At 43.9% G+C, this 17,148-nt stretch overlaps 1 protein-coding gene across 1 annotated transcript in view; it reads left to right on the top strand.

Annotated features, from left to right (window-relative positions):
• The window catches only part of LDLRAD3 (low density lipoprotein receptor class A domain containing 3), a gene marked incomplete in the record, with an annotated part of 312,626 nt that extends 299,927 nt beyond the window's left edge, over positions 1 to 12,699 (top strand). The window contains 1 exon segment of the mRNA XM_030200800.1: positions 12,689 to 12,699.
• Between the last annotated feature and the right edge of the window lie 4,449 nt (positions 12,700 to 17,148).

The raw sequence follows: 17,148 nt of genomic DNA on the forward strand, positions 1-17,148 counted from the left end.
TCAATGATCTCAAGGCAGCTGGGACCACTGTCACCACGAAAACCATTGGTAACACATTACGACATAACGGATTGCAATCCTGCAGTGCCCGCAAGGTCCCCTGCTCCGGAAGGCACATGTGACGGCCCGTCTGAAGTTTGCCAGTGAACACCTGGATGATGCCGAGAGTGATTGGGAGAAGGTGCTGTGGTCAGATGAGACAAAAATTGAGCTCTTTGGCATGAACTCAACTCGCCGTGTTTGGAGGAAGAGAATGCTGCCTATGACCCAAAGAACACCGTCCCCACTGTCAAGCATGGAGGTGGAAATGTTATGTTTTGGGGGTGTTTCTCTGCTAAGGGCACAGGACTACTTCACCGCATCAATGGGAGAATGGATGGGGCCATGTACCGTACAATTCTGAGTGACAACCTCCGTCCTCCGCCAGGGCCTTAAAAATGGGTCGTGGCATGGGTCTTCCAGCACGACAATGACCCAAAACATACAGCCAAGGCAACAAAGGAGTGGCTCAGGAAGAAGCACATTAGGGTCATGGAGTGGCCTAGCCAGTCACCAGACCTTAATCCCATTGAAAAACTTATGGAGGGAGCTGAAGATGCGAGTTGCCAAGCGACAGCCCAGAACTCTTAATGATTTAGAGATGATCTGCAAAGAGGAGTGGACCAAAATTCCTCCTGACATGTGTGCAAACCTCATCATCAACTACAGAAGACGTCTGACCGCTGTGCTTGCCAACAAGGGTTTTGCCACCAAGTATTAGGTCTTGTTTGCCAGAGGGAGTAAATACTTATTTCCCTCTGCAGAATGCAAATAAATTCATATACTTTCCACAATGTGATTTTCCGGATTTAATTTGTGATGTGCTATCTCTCACTGTTACCAATAACCTACCCTTCAATTATGGGCTGCTCATGTCTTTGTCAGTGGGCAGAACTTACAAAATCAGCAAGGGATCAAATACTTATTTCCCCCACTGTAAGACAGATCACAAAACAAACAAACCCCCAAATCTCTGAATCCTTCCAAAACTCTCTTTAATAGGCCATACTCTACAAATTGTGCCAAAAATTTGACGCAGATAGTATTGAGCACGAGGACTTGTGATAGCTGAAAGTGGGTATGAATCCTGGCATGAAAATTGGGCGTGATTGCCCGCTATTCTTACACTTCATCTTTTGTGAATGTTCTTGCCCTCCCCCCCCCCCCCCCGTGCCTCTCCCATGGTTACACCCCCTTTTGACTTGCTCATGATCCAATTTTAGGCACCTGTTGTTACAGAATAGTGTGTAGCCAAATAAGCACCCAATCATAATAGAGCCAATTAAGTGCTTGGCTCCAACAATTAAATCATTGGCGCGCCTCTAATTATTTTGAGTGCCGATCTTGGATCTGCACCCAAATATGGGCAACCTTTATAGAATGTGGGGGTAAAAGGACTTGTATAATCTACGGGCCCATGTGTAAATGGTCTAGAATGCTAGCACGAGCCTCCCGGTTACATGTGTAAAACATGTTCCTGCCTCATTTACGTGCCCGTAATTACTCTAGGGTCTGTGGTGTAAATGTAAGTTCTCCGAGGACAGCAGCTGCTTGTTCTCACGACTGGGTGACGTCCGCGGCAGCCCCCACCAACCGGAAGAAGCTTTCGCGGCGGTCCGCACGAAGGCACGGCCCACGCGCATGCGCGGCCGTCTTCCCGCCCGTGCGCGACCGTTCCCGCCAGTCTTGTTTTTTCCGCGCTGGAGAGAGTCGTGCGTCGCCGCTCTCTCTTGTCAGCCCCGGAAAACCGTTGCGTTGTTCGCCGAATTTCTTATTTTTTGTTTCTGGTTCCCGCGCGTTCCGGACCTTTTCTTTTCTTGTTAAAAAAAAAAAAAGAGTGAACGCGCTTGTTTTTCCCTCGTTTTCTAGCGGGGGCGTCACGTTGCGGCCTTCTGGCCGCGTGGTCGATTTATTTTTCGAGGTGTGATTTACCGCCACCATCGACGACTTTAATTTTGCCGACGCGATTTTTCCGTCGATGTCCTCGAAGGTCCCGAGTGGATTTAAGAAGTGTGGTCGGTGCGGCCGGCCTATCTCGCAGACCGACACCCATGCTTGGTGCCTCCAGTGCCTCGGGCCGGAGCACAATATCAAGTCGTTTCTTTGTGTCTTGGTCTCCGGAAACGGACTCAGGTTGCGAGGCAAGTTCTTCGGGACCGTCTTTTTGGAACTTGCGCCGGCCCCTCGACGTCGACCTCGACAGCATCGGTATCGACGGCCGGTTCTTCGGTACCGGTTCGATGTCCGCGAAATCGGCACCGATGAAATCGACCCCAGGAGCACAGGTCCCGTCGGCCCGCCGGTCCTCCGGTGATGGTAGGGGAGAGGCCGCGTGGGCAATCGGCCCCGGTCACTCCCTCTGCCCATGGCCCTCGGGACCGAACCTTGTCTGATCCGGCCCCTCGAGACCGAGGGGGATCGACCTCCTCCTCCTCCGTTTCACCGGCCCGATGACGGGCACCGCAAAAAACAGAAAAAGCACCGTCATCGGTCCCCATCGGTGCGCCCTCTCTCGTGCCGGCGAGGAGTCGACGCCGAAGCGTCCGCGTCGAGAGGAGAGGTCCCCCTCGGTAGTGGAGGTACCGACGCGTCAGGGTCCCAGCACTTCGTGCAGTCTCCTGCCTGCCCAGCAGCTTCCGGCACCGACACCTCTACCGGCCCCCCCGTCTTTCCCGACAGCGGCCTGGACGAGTGCCTCCGAGCCATCCTTCCGGGGATCCTGGAAGGGCTGATGCGCCAGGCTGTGCCGGCGCCGTTGACTGTGGCGCCGGCAAGCTCTAGCCCGGTGCCGAGGCCTTCGACACCGCCGCCGCTTGCGGCGCCGGTCTCGACCGCCACGCAGGTGGAGTCCACGTCGATGGAGGGAGCTTCGTCCCCGCCGGCGCGGGAGTCCACCGCTCGACGACACCGAGGCCTCGGTGCCTCGACGTCGAACGGGCCCGGTTTAAGGACTCAGCTACATGAGCTTATGTCCAATACCGAGGAAGAGGCCTCGTGGGGGGAGAGGAGGACCCCAGATATTTCTCCTCAGAGGTCTGTGGGCCTTCCCTCTGACCCCACGCCTTCACCAGAGAGGAAGCTCTCGCCTCCTGAGAGCCTCTCCTTTGCCTCCTTTGTAAGGGACATGTCCATTTGCATTCCCTTCCCTGTGGTCTCTGGATGAGCCGAGGGCTGAGATGCTCGAGGTCCTCGACTATCCATCACCACCTAGAGAGTCCTCCACGGTGCCGTTGCACAATGTCCTCAAAGAGACACTGCTTCGGAACTGGATGAGACCATTATCTAATCACCCATTCCCAAGAAAGCAGAGTCCCAGTACAGAATCCACTCGGACCCAGAGTTAATGCGGCCCCAATTGCCCCATGACTCGGCGGTCGTGGATTCTGCTCTCAAGAGGGCACGGAGTTCGAGGGATACCGCCTCGGCGCCCCCGGGCGGGAGTCTCGCAATCTGGACTCGTTTGGGAGGAAAGCCTACCAATCTTCCATGCTCGTGACCCGCATCCAATCTTACCAGTGGGCTGGCTCTTGAGGGTCATGTCACGGCTCATAGTGTTAGAGCCATGGCAGCGTCAGTGGCCCACTTGAAGTCAGCCACTATTGAAGAGATCTGCAAGGCGCGACGTGGTCATCTGTCCACACATTCACATCCATTACTGCCTCCAGCAGGATACCCGACGCGACAGTTGGTTCGGGCAGTCGGTGCTGCAGAGCTGTTGGGGGTGTAAATCCAACTCCACCCTCCAGGACCCGCATTTATTCTGGTCAGGCTGCACTCATCAGTTAGTTGTTCTTCGTAGGTCAATTTTCTGTTGTATCTTCGCCGTTGCGAGGTTCAATTGACCTGGGTTCTTGTTTTGAGTGAGCCTGAGAGCTAGGGATACCCCAGTCGTGAGAACAAGCAGCCTGCTTGTCCTCGGAGAAAGTGAATGATACATACCTGTAGCAGGTGTTCTCCGAGGACAGCAGGCTGATTGTTCTCACCTACCCTCCCTCCTCCCCTTTGGAGTTGCGTTTTCATCATTTTTGCTTGTCATTCAACTGGCGGGAACGGTCGCGCACGGGCGGGAAGACGGCCGCGCATGCGCGGTGGGCGTGCCCTGCGTGCGGACCGCCCGCGAAGCTTCTTCCGGTTGGTGGGGGCTGCCGCGGACGTCACCCAGTCGTGAGAACAATCAGCCTGCTGTCCTTGGAGAACACCTGCTACAGGTCTGTATCATTCACTATGCTTGTACTGGGTTTTGCTAGTATTTTGTAACCCAGGTACCATTAGCGCCTATTGTGGGCTCTAGGATCACCTAAATGAAGGTGTTCAGTTGTAGAATTGCTCCCCTGAGGACAGCATTCTGTAAATGGAGCCTAAAAGTGAGCACCGTTTATAGAATAGTGCTTAGCGCTATGATCCGCACCCAGAATTAGGCATGACAACTTGAAACATGGTGCAAATCCTTGTGCCTAAGGGCCCTGTTTACTAAGCCACACTGTAAGAGAGCTATTATTTTTAGCGCACGCTAATGCTAGAGACACCAATTGAAATATATGGATGTCTGTAGCGCGCCCGGGAATGCCCCTGATCCATCCACGCCCCTCTTTTGACCACACCCTCTTTTCAGAGCCATGTGGAAAAATTATGTGCACATCATTTTAGAATCCCAACCAGGAAGGTGCACACGTAAATTTTAATTGTTGCCAATTAGCGATAACAGTTGATTATTAGTGCCCAATTATTTCCAATTAACTGCTCATTTGTCAACTTGTGCGGGCAATTATGGAATTATGGTCAAAGTGTGCCAAATTTTGGCAGCACAATTTTAAGAGCCACATATAGAATCCAGAGGTTTGTGGGTAATTGTATAAGTGACTTGAGCACACTAAATAGTGTTTTACGTGCTGCAGTAGAAGGTTATGAAATTGCATGGGGTATAAATGTGCACGGAAATCAGGTGTGCAGAAAACAGTGCCTGCTTTTATGTGATACACACATAGGTATTTGTGGGCGTTGAGAATGAGTGAAGGGCAGGCAGGACTGGCACTGTGCAGGCATTCCTTCCTCACAGCTTTTGTGGAGATTGGTACAAAGGCATATGGGTGCATGTATTTATTTTTTATTTCAATTTATTTATTATATTTTTGTACACTTTTTTTTCAAGAATACTCATTCAAAATGGTTCACAAGAAAGTTGTAAAATACAATACATAAAACAATTTAAAAAATGATAAAATATGAAAAAGTACATCCTTCCTCATCCCTCCGTCATTTAAACAAATACACATTCAGTCATTTCCAAAGATCCTTCCTCATCTTCCCCTCTGGTCACCATGGGAACAGATCTGCTTTCAATCATTTATAAACCTCAGCAGGTTTGCTTTATAAAACAGATACAGCATGTGTGGTCTCTGTGCCTTCCTTGCCTAGATGCTCTAAGGGAGCAATTTTCAAACAGCCACAGAGTTGAAATGTCAGTGGATTTTCTCTTTTGGAACTGGTGATCATTTTATATTCGGCTCATACCTTTTCAGTTGGTGAAGTTGTATTTTTCTGTCCTCCGAGAGCTTACAGTTCTAAGTTTGTACCTGAGGCAATGGAGGGTTAAGTGACTTACTCAGGGTCACAAGGACTGACAGTGGGATTTGAAACAGGCTCCTTTGGTTCTCAGCTCGCTGCTCTAGCCTTTGAAAATTGCCCAAGGCAGAAGAAGTATGTGTCTTCTTTCTCTGTGGGAACTTTGCACTTCCTTGTGAAAATTCAAAGCTATGCATTGGTGCTTCCCCTGACTCAGCTCTGCCTTCCAAGCACATCTCCTTTGCACTTGATCCCTGGGTAAAAAGAGTGGGGACAGCGAGTTTTACCCAGATATACAACTATTGGAAATTGCCCTCTAAAGTGTCCAAAAAGCCTTATTTTCTGAAATCAATCTGACGCAGCCTTCAGCGAGAAAATCTTGATTAGCTGTTTCTCAGTGCAAAGGTTGCTTGATTGGGAAGATAACAAGGTAATCCTAAAGGGCAACCAAAGGGCTTAATCATCTTATTCTATAACAAACACTGTAATCCCCCAGAATAACTTTAAAGCGGAATTAATACAATTTAATAAAACTGAGAGGGTTTTCCTCTTTCCAATTCTTTATAGCTTGCAATCGTTTGATTAAACAATGCATGGCCATGATCCCTCTCCCTCCTTCCCCACCGTGACCACTCTCCGGACTCCACCACTTCTCCCTCCATTCTCCTGCTACAGAGAGCAGGCGGCAGGCTCGGGGATGCTACTTACCCTGCTTTTTTTTCTTTCTCTGCATTTGTAAGACACTGGCTTGGAGCACTGACCACTGGCCTTTGCCCCAGTACAACTAGTTCTGTAATGCAGTGACACGACAACTGAAGTGTGGCATATAGAAACATGGAAATGTGACGGCAGATAAAGGCAAAATGGCCCATCCAGTCTGTCCATCTATACCATCCATTATCTCCTCCTCTCCGTAAGAGATCCCATGTGCTTGTTGCACACTTTCTTGAATTCCGATACAGTCTTTGTCACCACCACCTCCACTGGGAGGCTGTTCCGTGTATCCACCACCCGTTCTGTAAAAAAGGATTTCCTTAGATTACTCCTGAGTATATCCCCTTTCATCATCATCCTATGTCCCCTCACTCCAGAGCTTCCTTTCAGTTGAAAGATATTTGCCTCCAGTGCATTTATGCTACAGATGTATTTAAACATTTCTGTCTCCCACCTTTCTTCCAGAGTATATTGAGGTCTATAATTCTGTTCCCATATGCTTTATGATAGAGACCACTAACCAATTTTGCAGCTGCCCTCTGGAGTTGACTCCATACTAGACTGATTCCATCTTTTTGAAGGTATGATGTCCAGAATTGCACGGGCAGTACCTATACTGTGAAGTGAACCACATACATATAACATTCAGAACTGAGCATGTGAGTGTGTATAAAGTAGACACACATATCTGTGTATGGGATATCACTTGCACATACATGTTACTTTCTACATTTCCTGATTTCATGACTGTATAGCAGTCACGTGTATGTATTTATATTGCTGTGACTCACTGAAATCTCTAATGTACTTGAAAATTCCAGGTTACAGAAGGGGTTATGCTGCTGCAAAGCTGTGTTCCCAGTTTAGCTGGAAGAACCTTGGGTGAGAGACTAATCAAAGCCCCAGTGAACTGATTCTGCTTCTGCCTTACCCCCTTTCAAATGAGAACATTGGTTGTAAATTTGAAATGTGACTGCAGGGCGTTGCAAACTTCCACAAAAGCCATCCAGCAGCTGGGGGTTTGCAGGGGGGGGTGGGGCTGCAGATAAATCCTTAATGAGATTTCTACATTGACCTTTTTTGGTATATCAGTAATGCAGCTTGTGGATCCATTTACCCAGCAAGATCAGAGTACTGACATGATAAGTAGGGTGTATACGATACTGCACTTTTTGGTTTTGTAGTTGCAATTTTTGGTGCATCAAGATTGTTGGCAGAGCTTCCTACATTGTGTATCAAGACCAGAAATTGGGACAAAAAGCCTCTGTTTGGGATCAAAAACTGAATGGGATTTCCTTAGGGTGCGTCATTATCCTACACCTCCGGGAGGGCCACAGTTTTACTTAGCTGGGATCATGGGGCCACAGTAGATTGATAAGCACTGATGATAAGCCTGTGTAATCTGCAGTGAATTTTCATAAAGAATAGTTGGTCTGTGAAAAGTCATTTTGACAACAAAAGTGCCTAAGTAGGGGCTGGAGAAAGGGCAAAACTATGCAATTATATCTGAAAGCACAATTTTGTTTGCTTATAATTTATTCCCCAGGATGTGGCTTTTCAGTGAGGTTGAGAGCATGCACATATGTTCAGTAGCAGCCTCCACGCTGGGGAATGGAGCACAGCGAGCTTGCTGATTACTAGGCTTGGTCCTTTTGAAATTTGACCAGAATAAAAGCGAAAACCTAAGATATAAATTCAGGAAACCTGTAAAACTGCAGATTAGTGTGTCCAGAAAAATAAATATAGTAAATAGCAAAAAATCTGTTAAACCAGATACCCTAAATCCTACAGAAATGGCAGCCAGAGAAATAAATATTTAGCTTTAACATTTGGAGCACAAAAATCTAAACAGTAAGCTTTCTTATAAGGAACTTATAAATAAGGTCATGGTCCAGTTCTTTTTTTTTTTTTAATGCTTATTTTTATAGTTCTGCTAGACATGTGCCCCTTATTCTATAATCCTGCAGAATTTTACACTTACCCCAGATTCTATACAGTGTGACTACATTTGCATGTGCAAATCCAGTCGTAGTCTGAATTTGCACGCGCAACTTAAGCCAATCAGCGCTGATAATTGCCACTTAATGAGCAATTATTGACACTAATTGGCATTAATTAGAATTTGCAAGCATAACTAAGTGTATTTTATAATGTGCTGCGTTCAAATTTTATAATGTGCTGCGTTCAAATTCTAAGCCACACAGTTGAAAAGGGAACATGGCATGAGTGGGTCATGGTCATTCCTAAAATCTATGTGCATTGTTATAGAATACACCCACTTTGCGCCTAATTTGAGCGTTTTACTTGATGTATTTGCCGGTGACTAAATTTAGGCACACGGGCGCTCGGCGTGTTCTATAAACCATGCAGAATATTAGGCGTATTCTGTAAAATGTAGGTATATTTTATAGAATACGCATAGGCATTTTTTTCCACATAGAATTTTCAGGTGTCGTATATAGAATCTAGCCCTTAGTGTGCAAAATTACAGTGCAGGTTATGGAATACCTATGGTTACATGCATAAGTTAATTGACAAATTAGCTGCTAATCATCACTAACAATTATCAGTGATTAATTACAGCTAATTTGCAGTTATGCACATAACTACTGTTTGTCAGTATTCTATCATCTTAGCATTTAATTTCTGTAGTGCATAACTGCATAGGGGCGGGTCAAGGGCATGCTCCGTACTTGCATGCTTAAGGTTATAGAATATTACAACTGTGACATGCGCAACTGTAACATTTAGGAGGAAGAAGTTATTGATGATGGGCTACTGTTAAGTTGGGTTATTTTAGCAAAGGATCCCATTTTATGTAGTGAGACCTAGTTACTAATAACGGGTTAACAGTAAAATAACACATCTGAACTGGAGCCAGTGTTGAGAACTTCCCTCTTAATTAAAGAAAACAGAAATGTCTCTAGAAATCAAAATCACTGCTATATGTAATTAAAAGTGAGCCAAGTACAGGACAGTCAGGCTATTGTGACATCACTGATGAGGTTGGCTCTTAGGCATTAGTGGAATGAGGCATTATGACATCACAATATCAGCTCTGGTTACCAGAGATTGAAACTCTTCACACTATGGAGGGACGTTGTCAATGTGGGCTATTGTTAAGATCAGTTATTTTATTATTATTATTATTGACAGGATAGGATAGTGTAATTTGGGAGAAAAGGGGTAAGGAGGGATAAAATTAAGGAGACATGGAAAGAGAAGGATGGGAGGTTGGTATTTAAGTCAGAACAGAATTGGGAGTGGAGGTTACCATTAATCTGTGCTATTTTAGCAGAGGTCCCATTTTATGCAGCAAAACTCTGTGCTATTAAAAACCCCCGACTTAACAGTAGTCCATGTTGACAACTCCCACCCTCCTTTAGTTGTAGACATTTACACTGGCTATTGACTTGGCATAAGTGGCCACGTCTAAATGTTGGCATTTAAATTCTGACATTCTAGTATTCTATAAAGTCAATTGCGCGCTTAGCACGTGGCATCCCAGTGCCTAAATTTAGATGACCTGTACTGAATTACCCCAATGGACCAGTGCAGTGGTGAAAAGTATCCAGGTAGTACCCTCCCCAATGAGCTTACAATGTAAGTGAATACCCAAGGCAACAGGAGATAAAGGGCCATGTTTATTAAAGCTTAGCATGCAAAAAGGGATATTAAGAGTCCCTTTTACTAAAGTGTTGGCGTGTGGCAATAGGCTTGCTGTGTGTCAATGTGGAACTACAGCCGGTCTTCTGCAGGAGCCCAGCGGTAGTTCCCACTCCCAGTATGCACCATTTCTGGTGCTACAAGATATTTTATATTTTTGTAGCTCCAGTGCTTACCCAGCGGTAATTGAGCAGTGGGGGATTACCGTGGGAGCCCTTACCGCCACCTAAATGGGTGGCGGTAAGTGCTCCCAAAATGGCCGCATGGCAAGTGGTTTATTTATTGCACGGCCATTTCTTTTTTGTGAAAAAAAGACAGCCTTTTACCTGCATCAAAAACAGGTGCTGATGCTAGCACAGGCCCCCTTTTACTACAGCTCAATAAAAGGACCCCTACATGCTGTACAGCACATTTTATTCCTATGGGTGTGGTCCAAAGTGACTTGGCCAAGGTTAGAAGGAGTATCAGTGGGAGAAGCAGGATTTGTGATAACCACCAGACCGTGCCTTACAAGAATCATCATCTAATAGGAAAATTAAAGCAATCATGCAGCGTGAGCCAAATATAAGAGCCAAGGTTCCCTGGGCCCAGCACCCTGTCTCCTACAGAGGCCAGTCTGTGTCACAAGTACCTGGCAAATCCTATAAATAGATCCAATTTCTCATGAGATAAGTGTTGGCTTCCCCACATCTACCTGGTTAATCTGTTTTTTTTTTTTTAATGGACTTTTCCTCCAAGAGTATCCTCAGGATTTTGGCTATGTAGATGACTCCGCAGTTGTGCAGAGCTCTGCATGGCTGACCTCAGGATTGCCTGGCAGAGCTGTGTGTCACTGTGGCTCATTTCACTCCAGCATAGTAAACCTCCCTTACTCTGGAAAAATTGGCTCCAGCTCTAATTAATGCCCTAAACATGGTAAGTTATAAACCTCAACACTTAAAATACAGTGAAAAATGACAGAAAAAAATGTAAACCAAGGATACCAAAGCTTCTTTATTAGAGGGTTTTTTTTTTTAATGAAATAAAGAACTGGGACAATTGTGCATTTTAATGGGTTGTGTGAAGGCCAACAATAATTTACATTAAAATATTGTCTGATTAGTTGGAGCTGAGTTAGGTCAGAAATTCATTTTTAACATTATAACCAGAGGAAAAGCAACTTTTGGGGTCCTTTTACTAAGGTATGCTAAATATTAGCATGTGCTAAATGATAAGCCCGTAGGAATAGCAGGTGTCTTAGCATTTAGGGTGTGCTAATCATTAGCGTGAGCTAAATCTATTAGCACGCCTTACTAAAAGGACCCCTTTGTTATTAAGAAGTTGTCCCATTTTATCATGCATAAATGCAGTTTGATTGTTGGACAGTTGAAAGAGACTCTATGATTGATCCTTCTTGAGATAGTACCTTTGACATCCGCATAGTGAGAGCTGAAGAATTGCTTTTTACATTCTCTTTTCTCCTCCCCCCTCCCCCCCCCCCCCCCCCCCCCCCCCCCCCCCGCAGTGAAAATAATTAACCTCAGGTGAGGATTTGTCTCTGCTTGTCAGTAGGGATCAGGTTTTGTCATGGTGCTTGTGTGCATCGTGACTTTTTGAGAATTCTTCCTACTGAATAGGACTTCCAGAGAATTACTGTGTGTGGAAACTCTTAATGGAAATAAAAAAAATCTTTAAGCTGATTTTGGCATTTTCATGAAAAGCATGCTGGCCAAGATTCATGCCTGATGGTGTATGTATGGAGGTGTGACAGCAGAATGCCAGCAATATTATATTAGGCAGTTCATATCTAGCCAAATTATTTAGGTTTTAATGAGATCCACTGTGAGATGACTGAAGAATTTTATTCATAAGCTAGTCAGCCACACAAGGTGGCCTCTGCTGACATCAGAAACTAGCATTTCTTATGGCATCTCCAACAGCTTAATCTTCAGAAAGCACTTTCTCTGTGGAGCAGTGTACACACAGACCTTTCCCCTTCATTTTATTATAATGTCACAATGTAATATTTGCCCAGTAATGGCTGCTGCATAAACCCTCTTTATAACAAATACATATTTTTGGATCTTTATTTGAAGAAAAAAAATAGGGAGGGGGATACATATGGTCTTCATGAGTGCAACAAGCATGACAAAGTCACAGATTAAACCTGCTGATGTCTATAAAAATAATACATTTATCTTCACTGGGCCATTTAAATCCTAGGCAGACCTACTTTTGGTTTGGGATTTGAACAGAAAAACTGGAAAATAAAGTAGCAGCACAAAGAAAAAATACTGTTATTTCTCAGTACAGTATCAAACCTTCACTTTTCTGGTCTTTGTCATTTTAAACCAAATTTACAATTTCACTTGTGATGAATGTGTTGGTTCTTAGACTTATGAACTGACTTATGAATCAGTACATTCCCAAGAAGATGTTATATTCTGTTTGTATTAGTAAGACATTGCTTGAACTGTTTATTGTTTTTGTTTTTAAACTGTATACAAAAAAGGAAATTAATACTACATTTTGTACCTTATATGGTTTTTGGTTCCTTTTTTTTCTCCAGTTGGTTAAGCTCATAGATAAAACATAATGGAGAACTGTTGAAATCGTGCAGGTAGCAGCACTGCTGGTCTCTCATCTTTTGTAAAATGTTTTTGTTATGCAAATATTTTACAGGTGGAGTTAAAGATTTCATTATTTTCCACTTATCATTTCCCCGCAGACATTCTGCAGTCCTGCCATTCTTGTCTGTCATCAGGGAGCTGTCAGGCACGGTTACTAGTATTCCCCATATGTAACTTCTTCAGGGGTTTGTAGACCATTGCTTGGAACACTACCACTACTACTACTACTATTTAGCATTTCTATAGCACTACAAGGCATACGCAGCGCTGCACAAACATAGACACCAAGAAAGTGTAGTTTTCAGGATATCTACAATGAATATGGAAGAGAGAGATTTGCATAAAATTAAGAGAAATTTATCACAGGCACGTTCATTGTGAATTCACAAAAACAGACGAAATAAACCAAAGCAAGATGAAAATGGAATAATTAATTTTACTAAATCAATTACATGTATCTCAGATCAGTACAATTTTATTTAAACATAATGGAAATATGATGGGGGCAATTTTCAGACAGCTATGGTTTTGAAAATTGTGCTCCTCATGATCTTTACCTTCCTGTTATTAGCTCCTAACTGAAAGAGGAGGAAATAGCATGCAAGTACATTAATTCTTGTACGGACGCAAGCAAAATGAATACCACTGGGTCTTCTGTGGAAGACAGCCATCTGCTTCTGAGTTTTCTTGCCAAGGTGAAAAGAATTTTTAAGTGCATAATCGGAGTTAATTAGCTGGAATTAGGAAACTCTGGTCCTCATGGGCCACCAGTAGGTTGAGTTTATGAGATTGCCAAATTGAATATTCATGAGGTTTATTTTTATATCATACAGTGACTCATGTATGTTACATTTTCTGACTGATTATTCAAAGAACCAGACACATCTTGGAGTCTGGACTGCAATTAATGTTGCTGATTTAGAGATGCCTCTTCTAGTTGAGAAACTTGGACATTATGGCAATTATCGACACCAACTGACCGTAGAAGACACTTTTTATTCCAGCCGTATCTTTAGTGGGCAGCTGGCTGAGCCTATGGCTTCTCAAGGTTTCACAGGTCTTACTGCTACTTAGATCAAAGGCAGCCCTATGGTTAAAGAGACCCATTTCTTTTTGGTGGTTGGCTGAGGAGAATAACATATAAAAAATAAAAATTTGAGACAAGCTTGGAGAAGTTAATAGTAACATATAGTAACATAGTAGGTGATGGCAGAAAAAGACCTGTACGATCCATCCAGTCTGCCCAACAAGATAAACTCATATGCACTACTTTATATGTATACCTGACCTTGATTTGTATCTACCATTTTCAGGGCATATACCGTAGAAGTCTGCCCAGTACTAGCCCCGCCTCCCAACCACCGGTGCTGCCACCCAATCTCCGCTAAGCTTCTGAGGATTCATTCCTTCTGAACAGGATTCCTTTATGTTTATCCCACACATTTTTAAATTCTGTTACCGTTTTCATCTCCACCACCTCCCGCGGGAGGGCAGAGTTGATAAAGATTGGATGTAATAACTGTCAAAAGTTGATCATTATGGGGCCCTTTCACTAAAGGCTTAGTGTGTGCTAAGTGCCCATGGCCCATAGATATAAAGTAGGATGTATAGCATTTAGTGTGCGCTAATGTCTGTTAGTGCACTAAGCTTTAGTAAAAGGGCCCCTGTATTTCTTACACTTAGGGCCCTGTTTACTAAGGTGTGCTAGCGTTTTTAGCCTGTGCTAAAATTAGCGCAGGCTAAACACTAGAGACACCTATACATTCCTATGGGCATCTCTAGCATTAGTGTGAGCTAAAAATGCTATTGCACCTATAGCATGGTTTAGTAAACAGGGCCCTAAATAATGATCTGTTTCACCATTGGTTAAACTGTATTCAATAAAATTTACATAAATAGAGCTCCATTCTTCCCCACTTTCATGGTTACTTATTCTTGGCCTCTCTGCCCCCTTGAGGGTTTAAACACCATATCGATGCATCAGCCTGCAGTGCTTGTTGCCCTGAGACCTGCACTATTTTAGAGGCTCAACATGGTCCTCCAAAGTATCAGTGGTCTTCATTCTCTTTCCTGGCATGTACTCATTCCCACTATAATTGCCATCCAAGCTACTTACAGTGGAAATGTTGAACGGAGGCCCCGCTTGTATACATTATCTCTCTCGGTGCATGAATGGGACTTGAAGTCAAGAAGTTGAACTCCTCCGAGTCTCCTGTTTTTAAGCTCAGTTTAATGTGAATGATGAAGAAATAGCTTCCTCTGAGAGAAATCACCTGTCTGCTGAATCCACATGATGAACAGCAAATCCTGAGAGCAGGATATAAAAGAGGAAAAATCTACACCAGGAGTGAACAGCTCCTGCCACAAACCAGTCCAACATTCAGAAAGCTCAGCTTATGCAAATTCAGTTATAGCTGCACTTCCTTCTTTTGACCTTGAGTAAATCACTTAACCCTCCATTGCCTCAGTTACAACATCCAGGGATATGAAAAATACCTACTGTACCGGAATGTAACTTACCTTGTGTTACTACTGAAAACACACCCAATTTATCCCATTCTAAACATGTGAGTTTCATGCACAGTGATGGCCCTATGTAAGTATTAAATGTATAATGTGCAAGAAGGAGCACTAGCAATTTTGTCAGCGTGCACTAGGTGTTCCCACTTTATGTCAAAGCACATTTGAAGGGCAATTGTATAAGCATTTTGAATAATAGCATATATGTACACAGATGCAGTATCCCAAAGAAGATAAGCATTAAATAAATTGGATAATGAGCTGTGAACCATCAATAACTGGGTGCTAGCTACCAATTACTGATGTTAATTGGCACTCATTAGAATTTGTGCACGCATTTCGCTATGCGCTGTTCTATAAGGCAGGGCACCTGACTCCTATAGTGCTTAACTCAAAAGGAAATGTGCATGGAATTACAGAATACTGCCTAACTGTATCTAACTTGGGTGCTGGCATTTACAGCAGATTTTAGCACGGGTAAGTCTGGCACCCCCAAAAGTTAGGCATGGGTTCCATGCTAAACACTGTTCTATATAAGGCATGTACCCTTTATAGAAGGCTCTCAGCACTGAATTTTTTTGGTGCTGTGTATTGAATTCCCTCCTATTTGCCTGTATGCTATGTAAGCCCTGTTGATTAAACACATGACTTTTTTCATAGCGTGTATTTGCAAGGTGGTGCACACAGTGGTGGGGGCTCCCACTTATCTAAATTACAGAATATGTCCATCACATTTAAGTGCCACAAGTACACCAGCTCTATGGCTGGTGTAAGTGCAAGCACCTGAATTTTAGGTGTACCAATGCTTGGAAACTTACATTAGTATTCTAGGTGCTTAGGATTGAATGTAGAATAGGCTCCCTCTGCCTGCTCTTGGGGTGCCTACATAATCTAAGTTTGTATGTGAGGCAATGGAGGGTTAAGTGACTTGCCCAAGATCACAAGGAGCAGCAGCGGGATTTGACCTCTGGATGTCAAGCCTGCTGCTCTAACCACTAGGCTAATCCTCCACTCCATATTATCTATAATGGTAAATAGCTAATATGAATTAGACCTGGTCAGCTCTAGTCTTTCAAGAACTTAAGCAGGTCTGCTCCTCAGACTGCCCACAACAGAAATTGATTTTGGAATTCCCTAAAAAATAAACTCCATGTACAGCCTTAAAGGACAAGAATTGGCCAACTCAAAAGTGTGGTACCAAAATTCACCATAAAGCTGTTTGCAGCCAGGGCTTAAGTACTACTACTACTTATCATTTCTAAAGTGCTACTAGACGTACGCAGCGCTGTACACTTGAACATGAAGAGACAGTCCCTGCTGACAGAGCTTACAATCTAATTAGGACAGACAAACAGGACAAACAAGAGATAAGGGAATATTCAAGTGAGAATGATAAAATAAGGGTTCTGAACAAAGTGAATAAGGGTTAGGAGCTAAAAGCAGCTTCAAAAAGGTGGGCTTTTAGCTTAGATTTGAAGACAGCCAGAGATGGAGCTTGACATACCGGCTCAGGAAGTCTATTCCAGGCATATGGTGCAGCAAGATAAAAGGAACAGAGTCTGGAGTTAGCAGTGGAGGAGAAAGGTGCAGATAAGATCAACTTAGACATGAATAAAGTGAGAATTCTTGATCACCTGGCATTTACTAAACTGTAATTTGTTTAATACTGGGCCATCCAAATTTACATCTGTACAAGAATTTAATACAGTGATCTTCATACCACCTCCTCTCTCATTTAGGAGCAAGAGTGGACCATGTGATCAGAAACCATATATGTGTGGGCTGTATACAAATTTTAGTCTAATATACTGTAACATGGGTTATACTCATCAAAATTTGTGAATTGCTTCTGAAATCCATACCCCCCCCCCCCCCCCCAAAAAAAAAAAAAAATTGCTCTGCAAAGTTGTACAATCACGTATGCTAGCTAAATAGATTTTTAAAATATTTTTGTTCTCACATGGACTTGAGGTTAGGTGGGCCTCACTGGACATCCTTGGTTTACATGTTACTAAGGTAATGAAATCATGCCATGCCA

This window comes from Microcaecilia unicolor, chromosome 4 (genome assembly GCF_901765095.1).
Source record: "Microcaecilia unicolor chromosome 4, aMicUni1.1, whole genome shotgun sequence".
NCBI lineage: Eukaryota > Metazoa > Chordata > Amphibia > Gymnophiona > Siphonopidae > Microcaecilia > Microcaecilia unicolor.